The sequence below is a fragment of the Sminthopsis crassicaudata genome, chromosome 4, assembly GCF_048593235.1.
Source record: "Sminthopsis crassicaudata isolate SCR6 chromosome 4, ASM4859323v1, whole genome shotgun sequence".
NCBI classification, from domain to species: domain Eukaryota; kingdom Metazoa; phylum Chordata; class Mammalia; order Dasyuromorphia; family Dasyuridae; genus Sminthopsis; species Sminthopsis crassicaudata.
Window position 1 is genome coordinate 246,619,640 of NC_133620.1, and position 23,455 is coordinate 246,643,094.

Consider the following 23,455-nt stretch of genomic DNA (forward strand, 5'->3'; position numbering starts at 1 on the left):
GAAGAGAGCCAGGGACGCTTTTTCTTTCTTCAATCAGCAAAAAAAACTCACTCTTTTCATCAACCTAAAAAGGAATTTTCTAACTTCCTCAGGTTTCATTTTCTAAGAGTGAAGAAGTGGGGAGGGGACAAGTACAGGAGGGGGATAAGAAATCAACACTCCACTCTAAAAAGGCCTGAGATCATCAAGGAAAAAGTTATTTCAAATCTCAACAGAGATAGCATACTGCTTGCCTCAGTTTCCTCATTTATAATGAGATAATAATAGTATCTCCCTTAGAGAGCTTTTGTAAGGATCAAGTGAAATCATATTTGTAAAGTGTTTCACAAACTTTAAAGAACTATTGTATGATGTGATACAATGTAAAAATTATTGACTCTGGAATCAAAAGACTAAGTTCAAAATTTTCATTAACAGTTAGAGCCTTGTGAGGCTTTGGGCAGATCACTTAATCTTAGTTTCCATAATTATAAAAAGAAAGCAATGGATTAAAAGGTATCCAAGGACACTTTCAGATCTAGATACATGATCTATGACCCCAATGATTCCTATATATCTGATAAGTTCATGAAAGTTCCTTTCTTTCCATTCTATTACACACACAAAAATCATAGGCAAGTGCAACTTTACCTAAGAATCTCCACTCTCACTGACACATCAAAATGTTTTTCTGTAACATTACAAAGTACCAGGACATGAAGGAGTCTCACATATATCCATAAAAGGACCAAAAGGGATAGGATTTTAAAATACTATAGGTGTTCACTAAAAGTAAATTATCTTTTTTCATTATCTCATCAGTGTCCATGGATTCAAATCAAATAATCTCCTAGATCTATATCCAACTCTTATCTCTGTCCTGAACAACAGAGTTGAAATCTGATAATATTCTATGTGAAGAGACATCTCAAATTCAACACATACAAAACAACTTGGCACATCTCCATTGATTTTCTTTTTCTGTTAGGAACACCTCCATTCTTCCAATCATTTAGATTCTCATTTTCAGTCATTGTTAACTACTCTCACTCATGCACTATATCCTATTTGTTGCCAAGTCTCACATTTTGTCTACTCATACTCACACTTCTCACATCTCTTCCTTCTATCTATTCATATTACAATTACCCCAATCTAGACCTTCACACTTGGGATACTGAAATAAGTATCTAGTTGTCTCCTGCTTCTAGCTCTCCTTTCTCCAATCTACTGTCAACCAAAGGGCCAAAGGTAGTTACAGAGAAACTTGAAAAGACATCTAAATTGACAGAGTAAAATGAGAAGAAACAGAACATTTTTTATTATAAACTTTTAAAGACATATTTGAAAAGTCTTTTTAGTAATTTCCAGTTCTTTGTGACCACATTGGAGGTTTTCTTGGCAAAGATACCAGAGTGGTATGCCATTTCTTTCCCAAGCTCATTTTGTACATGAGGAAAGTGAGACAAATTATTGTGACTTGGCTAGAGTCATCCAACTAGTCAATCTGAGATCAGATTTAAACTCAAGAAGATGAAGCACTCTATCCACTTAGCCATGAGCAAACAGCTCCATATTCTAATTCAGATATGCCTTTCTGTTATGGTAGGAGCAATCCCAAATAAACCTTCGGGTTCATTTTAACAAGTCATGTTTCATTGGATGGTCCTAATTTCAAAGGAGGTACTCAAATCAGGGCTGTACATATCCCCATCTTTTTACAAATGCATAAAGATAAGACTCTCACAATATTCAGATAGTCTAGTAATTCCCACAAGCTCCTTAGGGCATCTATCCAACAAGGAGAAGGTCATCTTGGTGATTCTGCCTAGAAGGCCACCGAGAAATCTAAGAACTTTTATCAATGCTATGTTCAGCCATAATTCCAAAGAACTGATGAAGCATTCTGCCTACCTTCTGATAGAGTAATGATAGACTCAAGGTGTAGAATGAGACATATATTTTTTATCAGAAATTTGTTTTGATTGATAATATGCTATTTCTTACAAAAGTATTTTTCTTTTATTTTTTAATTGGGGGAAGTAAGATGAAGAAAAATTAATGTTTAATTGAAGAAAATTGTTTAATAAAAATAAAATATAGGTATATTCACATCACTCCTTTTCTTACATTTTGGCAGTTCTTTATTGTCTTTGGGATATAATATTACTTCCTTTTCTTGATATTCACTTCACAACTTGAGCACAGATTTCCTTTCTAGGCTCATTTAAAATTACTGTCTTTAAACACTATATTCCATTAAAAACTGGAGTGTTTTCTGTTTACATTCATGTCATTCTATTTGTCATCTTCTTACAGGCTGTGTCCCACAATTGGAATGTGGGACACAACCTGACTCCCATTCGTTGGAATCCCTAACTCCAATTTGGACTCAGCTCCAGTGTTTCTGACTGTAAGTTCTTTCCTCCTTTCCCTTGTTAGTTACTCTTGTCACTGTGTATTCATTTTTTTATTTTTATGGGAAAATTTGTATCCCTCTTGTAGAATAAGAACCCCGTTTCCTTAAGGACAGGAATTACATCATTTTTATATTTGTAGCATCAACACTAACATAATTGTCATTAAAAGCTTTAATTTTAATTTAACAAAGGAGTTTATGCTAATTGCTTTGAAACTAGGGGAAAGGTTTTGGAGAACTAGTTTAAACCTAAGTGAAAACAAACAAACCCAAAAACATCCTTTTGGGCAGTTTTAAAATGGTTTTACTACTGTATTTTTTGGGGCAGTTTTAAAAATGATTTTACTATTGTCTGTTCATGCTATATGTGGTGAGCTTGAGTATAAGATCTTAGAATTTGTTTGAATATTTAAACATTTGATACTGAAGAGAGAACTTAAAAAAACAACAACTGTATTTAGTTTGGTTCAGAGTATGTTTTCTTCTGAAATATATTGGGTAATTTGTTAACATTATAAGTTATGCTTTCCTGGACATGTGTGGGGTTAATGGAGTTATGTAGCTATTTACTGTATTGTGAATCTTAATTTTGAAGGGAAAAGGAAAGGAAAATGAAGGTGATTTATGAAGGATTAATTTGTAGTAGCAATTAAAGGTTTGCATGATTTTAGGAAGTAAGATAATATATGAGGAAGGTATTTGGGAGGAGAAAAAAGAGGTGGGGAAGGGAGAAATGGGAGAGGATCTTTTGCCTTCAAAGGCAAAGATTAAACAACCCCCTCCCCACTGCTCTCTGCTACTTACCAATGGGCCATATAGTTAGAAAGGTTGTTAGAGATTGTTTAAGGCATGTAGCTGAGGGAAAGAGAAGAGGTAAGTAGGAGAAGAAAGAGGAAAGTTTATAATGGAAGGATTTCTGTGTGAGGAAAATTGAGTGGGAAACAGGAGGAAATCTTTTGTCCAGATGTCCAGTTTAGCTCGTCTTCCCTCCCTCCTGCCTTTTTAGAGGTGGAGTGGGGGGAAGGTCAACCACATGGAATTCCCCCCCACCTCCACTAAGTGTGTTCCAGTCACTTTCTGCAGAGGCTTGGCTCTGGCAAGTGATTTTATGAGACAGGCCCACTTTTAAGTTAATTGACTCAATATTTGTTTATTTCAACACATAATGGTTTCCTTGGTTAAGGAATATGGTTACAAATGTGATCCATAATTTGATAGGGCTATTTTTAAAAGTTTAATCGATATTTTTAAGAATCTTTCAGATTCTCTTATATGGTATATGGATATTCTGTATAAGTTTTAATTGATTGTATTGGGTCATCATGAGGTCATTTAAAGAGCTTCTGAAAAAAAATTTTTTTCTTTATTCTTTTGAAAATGTTTCTTTTTATGGACAATATGCAATTTTGATTTTTTTCTATATATTGGGTATTTTAAAGCAAAATGATTTGTATAATGTTCAACTTATATATCTATTTGGGTATGAAAGATGTGAATTTATTGGGAAAAATGTCTTACTGTTATCAATATAAGGTCATGGTAAATACCTGTTTGGGATTTATCTGAAACTTTGGTTAATGGGATTTGTTACTGGAGGTAAAATTTCTTGGGTTTGTAATTAATATTGTTGGGAGTTTTAAAGCTCCATTGGAACAATTAGCTGGAGTAAAATTGGGTTAAAATGGCTATTTATCCTGTATGTGCTGAAGGTTGAGTTTTAATTATTCATATTGTTATAGTCATGTCCCTGAATTTTTTCCTTCTGTGACTGATCAGAGACAATGGTCAATAAGAACTGTTAATGCAATTCAATTATGTCATTCCTTGCTGTTTCTAATGTGATTATATGTAATCATTATATCCTAAATACTCAGGCAAATTAGTATTTAACCTGGTCATATGTCTGTTACTGGATATTTTGTATGGATAGTCAACTTTTTTTTAAAAGGTTTCTAACTAATGAGAGCACAATTAACAGTGGTCTGTGAAACCTAACTACTGTTTTATTTATTGGGACTATAGCTGACAGTTTTTGAATGGGAGACCATCTTTCCTCTTCCTAGTGTACTTTGGGACTGATATGGGGGAATTTGGGAATGATTGATGAATGACTATTAATCAAATGATAATTGAGTCATCTATTACTATGTGTTTAAGATTTGGGATGGAAATTGTTAAAATTGTGTAACTATTGCTGTTATATGAGGGATTTGTAGAAAACCCTACTGTACTAGTTTGTTATGTATAGGAATTTTGATTCACTCTTGGATTTTTATGTGGGGATGATTATTTGATAATTCCTTTCCATGAGAAAAAAAGGGAGGAAGAAAGAAAATTGGGGAAACTGGTGAATTTTTCCTCAAGATACCTGAAAGAATGAGAATCCCTAATTTCTATTTACTTTGCCTTAGGCACTTCTGCTCCACCTCCTATCTCACTAGTTCAGATTGAATTGGAAGTCCTTTATGCAGTCCTTTTCATTTTTACTCTTTGCTTAAACTTACTGTGATTGCTTGTTATGCTTTAGTTTTGGAACCCCTTATTCTGTTGTAATTGCCCAGGCAGACTCAGTTTTGGGGTCTATTCTTTAGAAAATCTCCAAGATACAGATACCTGTCTTGGGACTGACAGTCTCTCTGATCTGTTTCTCCAGCCCTGTAAACCCAGTTCCTTAATTAGTATTTCAGCATTCTCAAAGGACATTGCAGTTTGGTATCAGGCCTCTAAAAGTTCAGGATTTGCCTGCCTTGATGGTCTAACTGTGCATACTCTGTTAACTTTGCTCAGAAATCTGGATCTTTTTTGTATCCTAGTAGCAGCTCCTGTTCTTCTGAGCAGGGACAGGTGGAGCTACTCGAGGCCCCACTTTTTTCTCCCTTTGGAGTCCCTGACAGACTTAGGGTACTCCTCTTAGGATGGGCAGCAGAACTGTCTTGAGCCCTGCTACTTCCTATATAAGCAGAGGCTGAGCCAAGTGCACAAATGACTGCAGACCATCTAACTCATAGTGTATTGTCCATCTCAAATTAGATTCTCTGGCTGAGATGGTGCCCCAATTGAGGAGGACCTGACATGCTGCCACAAGGAACCTTTGTACTACTGTTAACTCCGGGGTTGTCAGGGAGAGACTTGCCCTTGCCAATATGAGTCCTTGCATATTTCTAGTTTTATTTTGGTTTATTTGCTTCACATAGGGCTGGTCAAAATTATGGTGCTAAAACCTTCCAGATTCAACAATTTGAATATTTAGAAGAGAGAATATGGAATGTTGTGCTATAGTTCCCTTTTATTCTCCTGCCTCAGTTTCCCTAAATTGTCCTGTCTCAATTCCTAATTGTTCTGCTCAATCCTGTAATACCACTCTTCTCTCCTAATCATCATGATCCAGATCAGGAGAAAGACCTTCAATCTTAGACATCATGACTCCAGTCCTACCCTACTTATCAGAATATCTGGTGCCTCCCCCTATTCTGTCATTGTTATTCTTGATCCCAATTTATCAGAATGTCAGTCTGTTCCTACTTTCAGTGCTCTGACTCTGCCCTTGCCTCGTCTACCTCCTGGTAGCTTGGAACCACCTGCATATATATGTCATTGAGAACTCACATTGGTTGCTGGATGCTTTGGACATCAGCCCTGGGGGCAACATGCCCCCAGAACAATCTCTCCCTTTCAAATAAAATATTAAAAACTCTCTAATCTCTACCTTGCCTCAGTTTCTCCAGCTTTACAAAAGTATTATACAACCTTCTCTTCCTTTTCTCCTTATACAGACTGCTCTGAAAAAAATTACAAAATAAGAAGATTCATGTAATAGTAGCATATTAGAATAACTAGAATTAACTAAAACTAGTTTCAATCATGAAATAAGTAGGCAAAAAAATAGAAGGTTACTGCTTCTAATTTACTGCTTCAATTCAATTTCAGAGGAAAGCTAATATTAAAAGGAAGTATTTTCATAATGTAACTTTATTTTTATCATGTCTGGAAATGCAATCCTGTAATTGACATTATTTCCTTTGATAATTAAGTTTCTGACAAAAAAGTGTGTCATTGTAATACATCCAATTCATTAATAGAGACATTACTGTAAAAATGGGCATATTTCTTTAGATAATAAAATTCTAAGACCATTTGCCATTGCACAATAGGAAATTGGGAGGAAAAAAAAAAGAAAGAAAGTTAACCTAGTTTCATTTTAAGTTGTCAACCCCCTAAATTCTTTCTTTCCTGGAGAGCTATTAAGAGATAGATGCTTAAAAAAAAAAAATGCAGAAAAAGCTTTAGAGATCTCAGACAAAGAAATCAATAGAACAGCAAGCAATATGTTTTCTAAAAGAAATGAAGAAACTCCTAATAGATAATGAGAATGTTAAATTGCACAGAAGTAGCTGTGCTAGATTTTTAGAATTTAAATTCTTTGTCTTTCTACTCTATCCCTTCTTAGCACTCCTGATCCAAAAGTCAAGACATAAGAGGGTATTTTTGTTTCATTTGGTTCATTTGTTAGAGACAGAGAGAGAGAGAGAAAGAGACAGAGACAGAGAGAGAGAGAGAGAGGGAGTGAGAGAGAGAGAGAGAGAGAGAGAGAGAGAGAGAGAGAGAGAGAGAGAGAGAGAGAGAGAGAGAGAGAGAGAGAGAGAGAGAGAAGACAGAAAAGCATTTATTTAATGGTATCTAAAATTAAGATAGTAACCACCCAAGGAGGTTATATTCTAAATAAAGGATAACAAAACAAAAGGGACAAATATAGATTAAAAAAACAACAACAACAAAGGGTGTGTGGAGATAGAACAGAACAAAACAAAAACTGGTGTGGAAGTAGAATAAATAGAAGAATGATTTCCAGATAAATGGTACAATTTTACTAGAGGTTTGTGGTTGGTTGGTTGTTTGTTTATTTGTTTTGCTTTGGATATTCTAATGCTGGGTTTCACCCCTAAGTAGGCCTCAGGGTTGAGCCATGGAGCAAGGTAGCTAAGCTGAAGTAGAACAAATCTGAATGAAAGCTGGAGGTGAATTGAGCAGTATGCCTATAGCTCCTTAGTTCTATAATTCTAAGAATAATGGTATAAAAACCAAGGGAAAAGACATTGACTAAATTCATCATAATGTCTTGTACATGCCTTTGATGGGAATCTGACTAGGGAAACAGAGGCTGGAGACCCCCAAAAAATAACTTTCCATGTTATAGTGACCTAGAAGCCAGCCCAACCCCACCTCTGTTAAGTACCACTAATTTACCTTTCTATAGAGTTCAGCTGACACTACCCAAGTTTTCTATAGAGCTGAATTAAAGCTAAGTACCCCTACTTAGCTATCAATAGAACTGAATTCACGTTGAGTACCTCCACTTAAGCTTTATACAATTTGAACTATCACTAACCAAACTTTCTATAGCCTTACTGAAGCCTATTCAAACCCAATAGCTCTGTATTGTCTCATATCATATATACGAGGGTGGGAAGAATGGGTGGGTGGGCAGAATGGACAGAACTCTAATTCCATCAAAGAGTTCTGCTCCATTTGAGATCTCTTGATGATTTATAATAAACGTAAACTTCTAATTTTACTTATAATTTAGTAAATTCTTTTACTTCACCTGCACCTTGTCTCATCAAAAGCCTGCACATCCACAACACCTTGAGAAAGAAGGCACTGGTTAAAGAAAAAAAAAAAAAAAAACTAAAAACTTACTACCTGGAAAAAGTCATTTGTCACTTCTCATTTAGAAATAAGGAAAGCCTTGTATAATTGCCTAATTGAAAGAAATTGATAACCCAAGGAAACACTGCAGCCCCAAATCTTAATTTCTTCTTGTTTCCTTGGCTTCTCTTCAAGTAGAGATATTAATGCACAAGAAAAGACCAAAAAATAATAACTGGGAGGATATTAAGCTCTTCTGCATAATCCAAAGATATAATCAACTTTAGTTGGAAGATAGGTATTTACCAAAATTATACAAATCAGTGGTTTAGCAAACACTTATCTTATCAGTGCAACAAAATGTTGTTTCCTTAATGTATTACTTCTAGAGTGTCTGTCTTCCTGGCCAGACAATCAATAATAGCTCTAGAGAAAAATGAGACTGGAGGCTCTGAATCTAATTATTGAAGCTTGAGTGTAGAACATTGAAAAACAAAATATGCAGATTTTCTCATATTGTTAGGAAGATAAAGACAGTGATTGTCAGTTGAAAATGAATAAAACAAGAATAATCAGTATATTGAAGGCAGCAGAATGTGCAATGCAGTAATTTGATGATATACAAATCATTTAGATTCAGCTGGTGTCAACAGAAAGTCAATCAGAAAAGTAGGAAGTATCCTTAGCTGTATTTAAAACAATATTTCAGATTCACTGTCTTTTTTTTTAAAAGTAAGTCAGAATGATTCTCATTGTCTTGACTGTAAATTTATGTTCTTAATAAGTAATAAGTGGGAATAGACTTAAAAAAAAAATACATTGTTGTGTTGTTAAACACCAATACAAACACCATTGCTATTTTTCTTATATGTTTAAATAAAAATGGAGACTAACTATGGCTGAACTAATAGTATTTAAATGAATATTAACATTTATAAGTATATGGATCAATGAATATTAGTAAAATATGATGACATGATTAAGAACATTTTCACATGTGCTATTAATTCTTGCATTTAAAAATTAAAATAAGTATTAGCAATAATAATTTTATTCTAAATCATAAGCACATTCATATGCTTTTATTTATAGAAATTTAAAAGCTTTGCTTTAGTAAAAAAATAAACACAAAATTTAAATGGCTCATATTTTTCAAATGTGCCTGAAGGAAAATGGTAGATGTGAGTTGATTTTCTTCTTTATGTTATGTTTGAATCAGTTCAGTGATTTTTGTAGCATGCCAGGTAATAAATATGAAGTTTTTTTTTTTTTTTTTCATTTTGCCTACAAGCATATTTGAATACAAAAATTCAAAATGACTGCTTAAAAACACTGAATAGTAGATTTGACTTTTTTGATGAAGAGGAGTTTTAAAGTGTATGTGTGTGGTGTGTCTATGTAGGAAATAGGCTGCAAATACAATGGCCATGTGATGTAAATATTTTTAAGAGTACCAGTAACTGCTATTATTAATTTTAGTTTAGTTTTTGTAGATCATTTAATATAGCAGCAAGAAAAAGTTAATACTGCCAAATTATGTTTTTTTCTTCATTTTCTGTAAAGGGCAGGAACTCTATATGATAGATTTAATCCTATAACAAGGTGTTAACTCGGTGGAATTGATAAGACAATGGTTATCTAGTTTTAGCTCTCTATATCATTAATTTTTAAATTTTTGATAAAGATGCATTGGATACAGCAGACAATTCAGCACCTCTTTTCCATAGTACTGTCCTCTACCCTGGGGTACTTGAATGAAAGTGACTGAGCAACAACAATAATGATGCTTAAGGGGTTGATTTTTTTTTTTTATTTCTAAAAAAAATACTGTGGGTCTTTACAATGGATGAATCTCCAGACTACAAGATAGAATCTATCCTATTGATTTACCAGTTCTTCTTCAAAGTGGCATGTGGAAAATGGCTTTTCCACAGATGCTAATAGATCATCCAGTCCTATACTATTCTGCAAGGGTGTGCTCAAATTTTGCTCAACCAACAGAGTAGCTTACTTTCATTCTATTAGGAAAAGGTGTTTCAGATTCATAAAAAAAGGATTAATATATTAATATCTTATTATCTTTATTATCCCCTCTTTGTTATCTGTGCCTATATCAGTTTTTAGAGGGGAAGGAACAAAATACCCCCTTAAAATATATAATATTTAATCCTCAGAACACTCCTGCATAGTCACAAAAGCAAGCATATTTTTATACTCATTTTATAGCATTAGAAGCAGTTAGAAAAGCCAGTTTCAGAATCAGGTATACCTGTATTTTATTTCTGATTCACACTTGTTTTGTCATTAATAAGTTACTTAAATCATCTGAATTTCAGGACACTCTCTCTAAGATTATAAATTGCAGAAAAGGTAATAAATTCCATCAGTAGTGGAGTTTTTCCCATACCAAGGAAATCATAGATATAGTCCCAATGTTTTTACACCTTAGGAAACAAGAGACTCAGAGTTAAATGCTTTTGCCAAAATCAGAATTAGTAAGGATAAAAGAATAGGATTAAATCCCAATTACTTTCCACTTAATATTCAGTATTCTTCAAATATACTCATTGAAAAAGGTGAAATAATATTGAGTATATTCTACTGAAGAAGGCATGAAAGTTCACAATATATTTGTAAAGTATTTCCATCACCAAAAGTAAAATGAAAGACTTTTTTTGTGTTTAAAAGGACAAGCTTCAGAGGAAGAAAAGAAAGAAGGAAGGGAGGAATGAAAGAAAGGGAAGGAAGGGAAAGAGGGAGGATGAGAAAGGAGAGCAAAAAAAGAAAGAAAAGAAGCAAAAAAACAAAAAAAACACAACAACATGAGGAATACAACAGTTTCCAGTGATGTCATATAAATGATAGATTAAATAAAACTCAATTTGAGAGATAAAAGACTATTCCTAGCTTTACCAGTGGTATGACCCTAGGAATGGTACCAAACAACCTTTGCTTAGAACTCTATTCTTAGTAAGTCACCTTTAGAATTAATGGAAATCAGGCCACCATGAAATGAAAATATTTTTAACTTTTCATATATACAAAGAGAAGATGTTTTAAGTTACATTTTTTCAAAGTGATGTTAAATTGTGTTTAGTATCAACAATATACCAAGTATTTATGATCTTTAAAAATTACAATAATACTAAAGTGTCTGAAAGCTGATATTACTTTTACTTTTGTTATCCCCAGTACTTAGCACAATGCTTGGCACCTAGTAAGTGGACAATACATATTTTAATTTTATTTTGTTTTATTCATTCATTAACATAGTAAATAAAGTGCTCTGCCTTATGTCAGGAAAATCTCATTTTAAATTCTACATCTCCTATTTATTATCTATGAGATTGAGTGCAACTAAGTCACTAACCTTTTTGTGTCTTAGGCAACTAGCTCTTCAGGAAGTATCTGTTAAGATATAGACTGGTTGTATGTGATCTATTCAGCTTGAAAGCATCACATCAAGAGTTCCTCATAACAGGAAAATCATTGGTCTTTCATGGATTTGTTACACAAATTTAATACCCATATGGCAAAATCCAGGGCTCACACATAAATAAAAGAATCCTCACAATATTCCTTTCCAGTAACCATTTAGTGTATAGAAGATATTAAGTTAAGGAAAAAATCAGTGTTTCCTAAAGTTTTTGCCAATAAAATTTTAATTTGTTAGCCCCAAAACAGTCTATGCTACTTAGTTAGAAGGTATGTGAGGAAAGAAAGAATTCTTCATGTAATGTTCTGTTGTCTCCAGAAACTGCTGATCACTCTCTGGGAGGAGATCTGCTGTCTCAACTCAATTCCAGCGTAGACTCTTCTTCCTCCAAAGAGCCATCCCAACTCTGTCCTAGGGTAGACTAACTCCTTGCTCAATGTTGTCTTCTTTTATTCTCCCAGAGAATGGGCATGTGAGAACTCAAGGGCTTGTGGGAAAATTACTTCAACCAATGAACTTGCTCCTTTTTAATATATAATATTTCATAGGTAAACTCCTCCTCAGAAGTTCAAAGGGGTAAACTCCCCTTAAAGACCGGAACCAAAGGTGTGAACTAGAGAATTGTTAAGTACTGACTTAGCACTTAGTAAGAACCTAACATCTTCATTTTATAAATTATATCATACAAAAGAAGTAAATGTAAAATTTTCTACCATAAGCTATGCTTAGACTCTACATTAAACCCCAGACAAATGTATTCAAAGAAAACAATATAGTGCTCTGATCTGGTTTGTAATTGGATATCAACTCTAGCTAGTATTCATCCTTAGTAAATTTTTATCATAGGGAAATACATCCTGGCAAATGGGATATTCCATTTAGTGAAGATACTAATAAGGGTTCAGTCTACCTAAAAAGATAACTGCTATGGTACAGATTCTTTACAAATGATCACTCTCTCATGAAGCTATGTGAACATTACTACAGTTGTTTTCCATCCCAGAGGATACCACATATATACCAAATATGAATCTAGGTTAATCTAAATCCAGGGCTTAGGCTGTTCCTTTTCATTGCTCCAGTCATTTATTAGTGGTGTTATTTCAGTGTAGTTTTGTTCTGGTGTCATTTTACTTAATTCTGTCCAAAGCAATCCTTTGATACATTATGAATTACTTATTTTACATTAATAAGGCTTAACATGGGATATTAACCTCCTATACATTCCTAATTAGTTTTTAATGAATTTTAGTTTCTCTGTTAGGAAAAAGAGCTACTCAAGTAACTACTAGAAATTTAATCTCCCTTACTGAAGCATATGACAACTTCCCCTAGGGATGAATGTCCTTGAGGATATTTTTCTCTTAAACTTCTAGTCTCATAAAAGGTTGAAATAAAAACTCATTGAATCTGTTCAACTTTTATAGTTTAATGAACTAGCTACCATGTATAGATAACACAATATTTTAAATATTTTGTTATCTTTTACTAAAGATATGTGTTATTACTTTTCCAGCAAAATGAAAAAGAAAACTTAAGATTATTACAGGAAATTTATAAAGAATATGACCAGCAAATATTGAAAAGAATATGCTAAGTAAAAATAAGTGAGATATTAACAGGTATTCTCATTTTAATTTATGAGGAAATTGTCTAAGTAAAGGGGCAGGTCATTCCCCCCCACCTCCTAGAGCCTCCACAGCTGTGAATTATAACACTTGAAGGAGTTACAAAGCACCCTTTGCAAATGTTTCTTGTGGATTGGGAATGAAATAAATTGGAGGCAAAGGGAAGAGTAGGAAGGTCAGAGAACTCAATTGCCTCTCAGTCCCCTTGTATCACCATCCTCCTCTCACATGAAGAGATCCATTCTACAGGTCTGAGTTAGACCTCCAGCAGCCACTGGCAAGTGGCTCCCATATCACAACAGGAAATGGTGTTGACAATTTTATACACACACACACACACACACACACACACACATATACACACATATATATAGACATACATATGTCTATATATATATACATGTACATGTATATGTATATATGTATACATATATGTGTATGTGTGTATATATATACTTCAATATGGCAAATACATATGGAACTGGTTTGCTTACAACTTTGATAAAATATTAATGCCACTTTTGAATTGAATTTAATGACTGATAAATTATCTAATTATTACAATTTTCAATGAGAAAATGAAATCTCTATGTAAAAAATTCTAAATATGGAGGATAAATGGTTTAAATTTAATTATTTTGCACATTTTTAAAGCAACAAATGAAAGCATATGACAGTTTATTGTCAAAATGTCAAATTTAGAAGAAAATTTGAGAAGACATACCAATTACAATCATTGTTTTTTTTTTCTCCTATAGCCCTATTTGTTTTGTTTTAAAATTTGAACCATTTATTCTTCTTTATTTGAATATTTCATTTCTTTTATTTAAAAGTACCAACACCAAAATGCATACTTTGAAGGCTTGCCTCTTTAAAATGCTATTATTTCTTTACATAGTGATGAGATATTCAATAAATAAATAACCATTTGAAAAAAATACTTACAGGGGCAGCTAGTTGGTGCAGTGGATAGAGCACCAGCCCTTAAGTCAGAGGACCTGAGTTCAAATCTGGTCTCAAACACTTAACACTTCCTAGCTGTGTGACCCTGGTCAGGTTACTTAACCCCAAATGCCTCAGAAAAACAAAAAAAGAAAAGAAAAAAAATACTTAGGATAGAAATTACTTAAAAGATAATGTACTGCAATAATATTTCTTTAAAATTAATTCACTTAAAATAGGGAAAACAACTCTGAAATAATTTGAAACTTGGCTATATAATTTTTGTACTGCAATGAACCATTAATATTAGCGTAATCAAATTAAATTAAGCAGTAATTAAGCACCCATTATTTCTTAGACACTGTAAGTCAGCTTGCTTATGTAGACTATGCACATAAAGTTAAAAGAAATAGCAAGGATGATACAATAAAATTACTGAAAATGTAAAAAAACAAACAAAAAAAAAGAATAAAGTACAATATCATTTATTCCTGAAAAAAGTTGACGAGACAGGAAATCACAGAATGTTGTAGCAATGTAAAAGTGCTCTATGTGTAGATGTTATATGTATATCACTATTTGAACATAGAGATATTTGGCATTAAATAATCTTCTGCAATTCTAGGTTCCTGGATGCAACATTGTCATCCATTAGAGGCAAAAGATTAATAAAATCATCACTTGCTTCCAAATGGCCTGTGTGCATTACAGAATGTATGCATATCACCTCAGTTATTTTTTTGGTGTTGAATAGTCTTTAAATGAAAATAGCACCTGCACTAGACAAAAAAAATGTTATTCAATATATATGAATTTGAATTTAAGGAACTTCTTGCCCTCATTTTATTTATCACATTATGTTTGGATTTAAGCAATAACTTTCTTTTGTGGACTTAAATTTCTCTATTGCCTCTGTAAACAGAATTCCCCTGGGATTCAATGTGCTCTATGTACAGAAAGGGGAGTAGTGCCTGTGCTTGAAATATTATCTTATTAAATTGTTTTAGCTCTTAAATCTCATACACATGGGGTAGAGGGAAGCAAGTTGTGTTATTCAATTATAAAGTAACTTCTCCTCTAACAGAATGCTTTATGTTATGCTAAAGCTGTTATTTTTCCTGTTGGCATTCATAAAGAGGTTATCTAGGTGCTTGGGGAGTTAGTTCTCTGCTTTTGAACTCCATTCCTCCTTTGCCAAACAGGGAAGATTTCCCAGAACTAAGTTAACCAGCAGGTAAAGTAAGAAAAAAAAATTCCAGCACTTCTATCAATAAAGTCTACAGATATAGAAAACTTTCAATGTTTAAGGTGTTTAAAAAAATTACTCAGGAATATTTTCAAGCTAAGGACAGCTCATTTCTACAAGGTACAAGTATATATTTTTGCTGAAAGCCTCTGTGTATAAGGAAACCTTTGTGATCAATGGCAGTCTCTATATGAAAGTGAATAAAGTATAATATTGTAGAATGTACAACTCACCCCCAAATTGCAAGGAATATAAATTCTTAAAGAAGATTTGAGAAATAAGAAATGGAAATGGAAAAATAAAAAGCAGACTCCTTCAGAAAACTGACGCAAAATTCAGCACTTTTCCAACTGTATTATAATGACTTCATTACAATAAGAAAAAGAAAAAATAAAGAAAAAGTAGTTTGGGGAGTCATGAGGTCACTAAGCTGAGGCTCATATTAGTTGAGAATGTAAGTAATTTGGAATAACCAAGAATATAAAATACATTATTGTTAAATTTATGTTTACCTTAATTTCTTATTTACAATAATTCATATTTACATCCAGTTCTGAGGTTCCTTCCTAACAACCCTATAAGGAAAGTATACTAGTGTCCCTCCTTTACACATAAGGAAACTCAAGCTATGAAAATTAAGTGACTTGCCCCAAATATTCTGATACTGAATTCAGTTCTCTTCCTAATACATATACAGTGACTCAAAGTCATCAAAAAAAACCCTTCAAGACCATGGAATATTATAGCTTTTCAGAGAAGCTGCTTAATAAGAATTTCCTTTTGCTGAAATGCCTGATAAACCAAATTTTGCTTTATATTAGACTACTTCAATGTAATCAGCAGCAGTTACATTACTTGATTTGAAATGCCTAAGGATCATTTTTAATAAAATTTCGACTGCATCAGCAATATCCTCATTTCAACCTTAAGAGCAGAGCAACTTACTGTAATGATTAAACCAAAATGATTTATGGTATTTAGTAATGCTTTCTTTTGATAGTCACTCTAACAGGACAGATTCACATTAATACAAAACTGAATCATAATGTAGTTATTTGAAATCACTTTTTTCAAAGTACTTGACTAAAATAAATGAAATAGTGCCAGTGCTAGTATAGCATCTAATCACTGTTTTTGCTACATAATAGCTAATGGTCTAGGGATCGTATTTTGCCAAAGTATCTTTCTTCTGGCTAAAGCTGCCTTAAAAAAAAAAAAAAAAAAAAAAAGATGCTACAAGCTCCCATAAATACATTAAAATTCTCCCTTTTCACTTTCATCAAATTATTCTTCTCTTTAGGGTATTTAAAGTGAAATCTGCAAGATGACTGAAATTATCCCATTTACATTGGTTAGATGTCCAAATTGGAATATCCTAAAATGGGTTCTAGCCCTTTACAAAATGAAGAGATCACCTTCTGTTACTTGACATTATAATCTCTAAAAATGATAGCCACTCATATTTCTATGATAGTTGATATTTTATGAAGTACTTTTCTTATAATGGCCATACTAGTAATGTTTTTAGTAAGTATTTTGAGACGTCCCTCAAATATGACTCTTGTTCTTTGTGCTACAGAGCATACAGAAGAACACTCATATTGATTCAGTTCTCTATTTACCTATTATGTATTTACAGATTATGTATAACCCACTCAGAGACTTCTGGGAAATAGTAAATGAACAATTATAAAGAAATGATTGTCTCCTTTATTCTTCTTATTCCCTACTTTATATATCTATATTAGTGTAACACTGCCTCTAAGGACCTTCCCAAACTTGCATTCATACTCAGAAACTGGCTTTCCAGAGAACAGCTGAGAACCTCTAAGTGGCTAGTTCTTGTATTGCAGTTTATAAGTTTTTATTAGTATATTTCCTATTAACAATCAACTTTTTGTAATAGATTTTTACTAAGATGTTATAATGAAAACTAATAGAGAACATTTCTCCCATAATCTGGCATTTCCTCTCTCTTCTTCCTTTTCAATGGGAAAAGTGGGCTTAAACACAGGTTATAATGGTAATATATGGAACACATTGCTACTCTAATGGGAATACATCCCATGTATGGAATACCCTTATAATAAATGATAACCCACAACGCTAAGTCTTTATATTTTGGAAGTTCTTTCACTCTTTACAGCATCCTCACACAAATTCATCTGGATTCATTCTTTCTGGTGGGAAGGCTTTTTAGTCAGCCTCCCAGGGTCTTCTTTTTTGAGTTCAAAATAAGTACTTTTTTCTGTTGCCAAGGGTCATATTTTTTGAACCTGTTTTTCCTATCTCTATATTGATTATCTATCTCTGGTGTATCAGTGCTCCAGTCTGAATGCATTTTCTCCCACTTGTCCAGTGGCTTCTAATAACAAGACCTATTGGGGGCTAGGGCTCCATTGGATCTACTTTGTCAGGGATCTCTTTCATCATATCTGGACTAATGAAATATATCTAACTAATTAGAGATCCCAAGTAAATTGATTCTTGACCCAATCAAAGAAGCTAGCATTTCATAAAGGAATCACACATTTGTTTTACATATTAAAACTTCATCATGGTTGTTGATTTTCTGTGATCACATCCATTTAGCTAGATAAGAAAATAATTTTTTTTCTCCATTCTACCTCTCCTCCCCCATATCCATCTCCCCTATTTACAGGGGAGTCATATTATTACAATCCCACAGTTTCCTTCCTTTTTTATTTATCATAATCATAGGTTTGGAATGAAAAGGAACTAGTCTTACAGAGTCTTCTTTATTTTTCTAAATAACTTATTTGGCAACTCATAGGTCAAAAAACAGGCTAAACTATATATGCCTGAGGGTATTCTCAGACACAATCAAGAACTTGGAGAAATATGGCTTTGGGATCTACCTCTTTTCTATTCCTTTTTACTCTTTTCTCCAGAACTAAGATTTTTCTAGCCATAATAATCTCAAATTCTCCAAAATATTATTAATCTAGAAAAAATTCTATTTTGCTACTTCATCTTTTCTATTCCTTTTTACTCTTTTTCTCCAGAACTAAGATTTTTCTAGCCATAATAATCTCAAATTCTCCAAAATATTATTAATCTAAAAAAATACTATTTTGCTACTTCATCTGAACCTATATTTCTTGCCTCCTCTCACTCTCCATTTAGGAATTTGCATCCTAGTATGTAATATATAGTAAATGGATTGAATGATTTTTTTTTAAGTTTAAAATCCTAAAATTTATTATAAAATGTTTTGGAACTAAATTCAGTACTTTGTGTCATCTCAGGAACATCTGATTTTATCTGGAATAGGATAAGGTAGAAAACTTAAAAGAATTCATTATAATCACTTTGTATCATATAAGACATTTAATGATAGTGATTCAGTCTTTGAAAAGGAAGAAGACAGCCTTTTTGTTTTTGTCTCTCTTTTTTCCCACTTCTTCTAGAGTTAAGGTCCCAAAGGAAGAAAGAGAGCCATCAGATTTCATTTCAACTGCATATCACTTATCCACAGCAAGGCTTGAAACTCTGATCAGACAGTTATGTTAAGATTTAATGTGGTAAACAGTGTGTTTAATTGGAACCCAGGGAATCTATGAAGTGTATGGAATTTTAAAGTTATTTTTGTAGCACAAGGAAGATACTCATTAGGTAGTGATTTGTGTTGATGAGACTGAAGAAAATAGAAATGATTTACTTTAAAAAAATTTCTCCAAGAGCTAGTTATAAAATAAAAGTAGGCAGTCAAGGCATAGATATTATGAGCATTATTTTCCAGGAAAAGATGTTGTTGTGACATTATTCCTTTTCTTCTTGAGGCTAAATTTGTCATGTCGGAGACATATGCATATTCAGCCCTCAGAGACAACTTAATATTGAAGCAAATAATTCTAATTTTTAGAGAGATTTCCTGAACTTCCCCTACCAACTCAAACAATATACAATTATTTTAGAATGATGGCTATAAAGGATTTTCAAATTTATTAAAATGTATGGTAAGTTTTCACTGAATTATTTTAAAGAAAAATTATATTACAATAAGATATCAAAGATATCATTGATAAATAGTGGGTTGGGGAGGAGGATAGAGTATTTTAAGTTCATTTTACAAAATAAGGCAGTTGGTGGTTAGATTTGAAGTCAGGAAAAAGCTTACTTCTGGGTGAATCCTTCCTTACTGGCTAGGTGAACTCAGAAAAAAATCCCTTAAACTTTCTAAGCTTCTATTTCCTCACGTATAAAATGGGACTAATAATATCTCCTATCTTCTAGGATTGATATAGGGATTGAGTGAGATGATATATGTAAAGTGCCTTGCAAACCCATATATAATATATATATATATATATATATATATATATATATATATATATATATGTGTGTGTGTGTGTGTGTGTGTGTGTGTGTGTAATATACATATACATGAATATATACATATATGTGTCTTAGTGATTATTATTGCTACTAATATGCTATTAAAATCTATTTTTATATATTCAATAAACCTGAGAACAAAAATTTAGAATTTCATCATAAAACTTCAGTTGGTCATACAATTTTTATTAGATGTACTTTTTATTTTATTTTATTTTAATAGCAGGATAATACACTATAGCTCCATTCTGATGAACTTTGATAATTCCAACAGTTGAAATAGAAATAATGTCTCCTCTATTACAAGAGCAGCTAGGTGGTACAGTGAATACAGCACCAGGCCTGAAGTCAGGAAGACTCATTTTCCTAAGTTCAAATCAGAATTCAGATACTTACTAGCTGTGTGACTTTGGGCAACTAATGTAACTCTTTTTGCCTCAGTTTCCACATCAGTAAAATAAACTGGAAAAGGAAATGGCAAATCACCCCAGTATCTTTGCCAAAATACATACAATCATTTTTATTTGTCTTTTTCAAAAGTTCAGAAAACTGACTTTTGCATACTTCTGAGAAATTCAGATTATAATTTTAAAAAAAAAAGTGTCATATTAATGTTTTGATTTTACTAGTCAAAGTTCTTATTTCCACTTACTGAAATATGACTATATTTTTAACTTTTGCCCCATTTTAACCCCTTGGTCCTTCTCAGTTATCCTTGTGCCTCACCAGTTTTCCCCAACCTATATTTGAGGTTATTTTTCTAAATTTTATCTAGTTCTAGGTGTACTATGTTGCAATATAGAACTTATTTTAATGAACTTTGATTAGTTTTAATCAACATTTTTCAAATATTATTTATAAAAAAAGTGAGATTCATGATAGTAACAATATCTAAGCATAAGCATCATTATTCTAGGTATCCCAGCCTGAAATCTCAGAAACATTTATAACCCTAACTTTATCATCCTCCACAACCAATCAGGATGATATCTGGTTGATTTTACCTCTCAAATTACTCCAGAATTGACCTCCTCTGTTTGGAAAAAACTAGCCATACAGAGACTAATATCTTACATCATATACTAAAATTAGATCAAATAAGCATATTTCTAAATATAAAGGGCAATATCATAAGCAGATAAGGAGAGCATGGGAAAAATTATTTGTCAGATCTCTGGATAAGAGAAGAGTTTATCTCCAAAAAAGAAATTAAGAATATCAGAGAATGCAAAAATTGACAATTTTGATTAAATTAAATTTAAAAGGATTTGCATGAACAAAATCAATGTAGATAAAGTTAGAAGAAAAGCAGGAACCTTAGAAAACTTTGCAGCAAGTTTCTCTGATAAACGTATAATTTCTCAACTATATAGGGAGTCGGGCCAAATTTATGAAAATAAGAGCCATTCCCCAACTGATAAATGGTTAAAGGTAATTTTCAGAAAAAAAAAAAAAATCAAAGTTATCAAGTCACATAAAAATTTTTTTTTTCTAAGAAGAATTAGGGAATGCTACATATAAAAAATAGGATTTTAGCTGAGATTTGAAGGAAGCAAGGGAATACAGTTAAAGGGAATGAGGTGGGAGAGTATTCAAGACATGGGGAACAGACACAGAAAATACTTGGAATTAAAGATGAAGTGTTTTGCTGAAGGAACAAAAGGCTGTGTCTAATAATAACTAATAAGAAGACTAGAAAAAAAATATATATATGTTGTTTTGTTTGTTTATTGTTTGTGGTTTGTAGAGGGTAACAGCAGATATTTATGAAAGACTTTAAAGGATAAATAAGAATTTGCATTTGATTCTGGAGGCAATAAGGAGCTACTACAGTCTACTAAACAGGTAATTGGCAAGGTCAGATTTGCATATTTACATGTATATTTATACATATCAGTGTGTGTGCATTTATGTTATTTGTGCATATATAAACATTTGTTATGTAAACACAACCTCTTCTCTCTCTCTTTCTCTTTCTCTGCCTGTTTTCCCTTAATTTTCTTCCATACCGGGGGGCGGAGCCAAGATGGCGGAGAAGAAACACACTACTCAGTGAACGTCCTCACTCCCTCACAACCAATTAGATAAATTGAGTCTCAAAATTAGCTCAGGACTGATAGATGCCACAAGGACTGGAAGCACGACTTACCAGCTGAAGAGAATCTGGAGTTTCAACAGGAAAGGTCAGTTCTCAGGGGAGGAATAAGAAAGACCAGCACAGACGGTGGGGTAGGGGCACACTGCGCCCATTGCGCTGGGAGGGGCTCTGGGATCAGAGAAGCCACTGAGGTAAAGGAATCTGGCACAGGCTGTTAGCTCTTCTCTGCTAATTATTTAGCAGTTCAGAAGAGAAAGCCAAAATATTTTAAAACTCAGATTAGATTTCCCCCCCACCCCCCACCCTGGGGGTGACTCGGCAGACTCGGCACCAGGGGGTGTGGCCTCAGCTACCTCCTGAGAATAGTTAAGAGACTGACAAGTGGGTGGATACGGCCCAAGGCAACACACACGGCCTAGCTTAGCTGGAGGGAGTGGAACTCAGCTCCAGGAAGTCCCAGAGAAGCGGAACCTTTGAACTAGGGACCGAGGTTTCTGGCAGACACTTCCAGTTTGAGCGCAGGGGCTTCTCACGTCACCTGCTGCAGACATCCACTCCCCACCCGGACACATAGGCTGAGCTTCTTGCTGTCTTCACTATTCTACACCCTCAAAGCACAGCAGTGCTAATCACCTCTGAGGCACTTCCAGGGAGGGGGTGGGGAACTCTCTCCCAGAGCTCTCTCTTAGCGCGGGCGCAGGGGCCGCTGCATCCATCCGGTCTGGGAGGAAGCTGGTAAAGAAGTAAATAATTTCCTACCCCAGGGACAGACCCCAAAACATTTTTTAAGTATGAGCAAAAAAGCTAGAAAAACTATAGATTCCTTCTATACAGAGAAAGAGCGGGTACCCAACCCCGAGGAAGTTAACAGCAAAGATTCAGAAGATAACAACCTAAAGGGGAACGATTCCTGCCCCCCATCACATAACTCTCTCCTAGAAGAAGCTCTTAAGAAATTGAGGGAGATCGAAGAAAAATGGGGAAAGGAAAGAGAAGTTATGATAGAGAGTAACAACGTCCTGAAATTGGAGTTGGAAAAAATAAAGAATTCACAGGAGATGCAGGGAAACAAAATTAGTGAATTAGAAAAGGTTAAAAAAACACAGGAAAGTAGGATTTCTGAATTGGAAAAGATAAAAAAGTCTCAAGAAAATAGAATTTCTGAATTGGAAAAAGAAAATAATTCTCAAAAAAAAAAATTAGGGAAATGGAAAAAAACTCAATAGAGCAAAATAATTCATTTAAAAACGAAATTGGGCATTTACAAAAAGAACGAAAAACTGTGAAAGAAGAAAATAACTCCTTAAAAGTCAGGATGGAACAAATAGAAATGAATGATTCACAGAGAACCCAAGAATCAGTCAAACAAAACAAAAAAAATGAGAAGCTGGAGAACAACGTCAAATACTTACTGGGAAAATCTATAGACCTGGAAAATAGATCTAGGAGAGATAATCTGCGGATTATTGGACTTCCAGAAAACTATGACCAAAAAAAGAGCCTAGATTCTATTTTACAGGAAATTATCAAAGAGAACTGTCCAGAGATAATAGAAACAGAAGGGAAAGTAGATGTGGAAAGAATTCATCGAACTCCTTCTGAAATAGACCCTAAAAAAAGAACACCACGGAATATTGTGGCTAAGCTGCAGAATTACCACACAAAGGAGAAAATCCTGCAAGTAGCTAGAAAAAAACAATTT

At 33.5% G+C, this 23,455-nt stretch overlaps 1 protein-coding gene across 9 annotated transcripts in view; it reads right to left on the reverse strand.

The window, feature by feature from the left end:
• The window catches only part of ADGRB3 (adhesion G protein-coupled receptor B3), a 919,013-nt gene that overhangs the window by 770,784 nt on the left and 124,774 nt on the right, over positions 1-23,455 (reverse strand). The gene's annotated exons all lie outside the window — the stretch shown is intronic.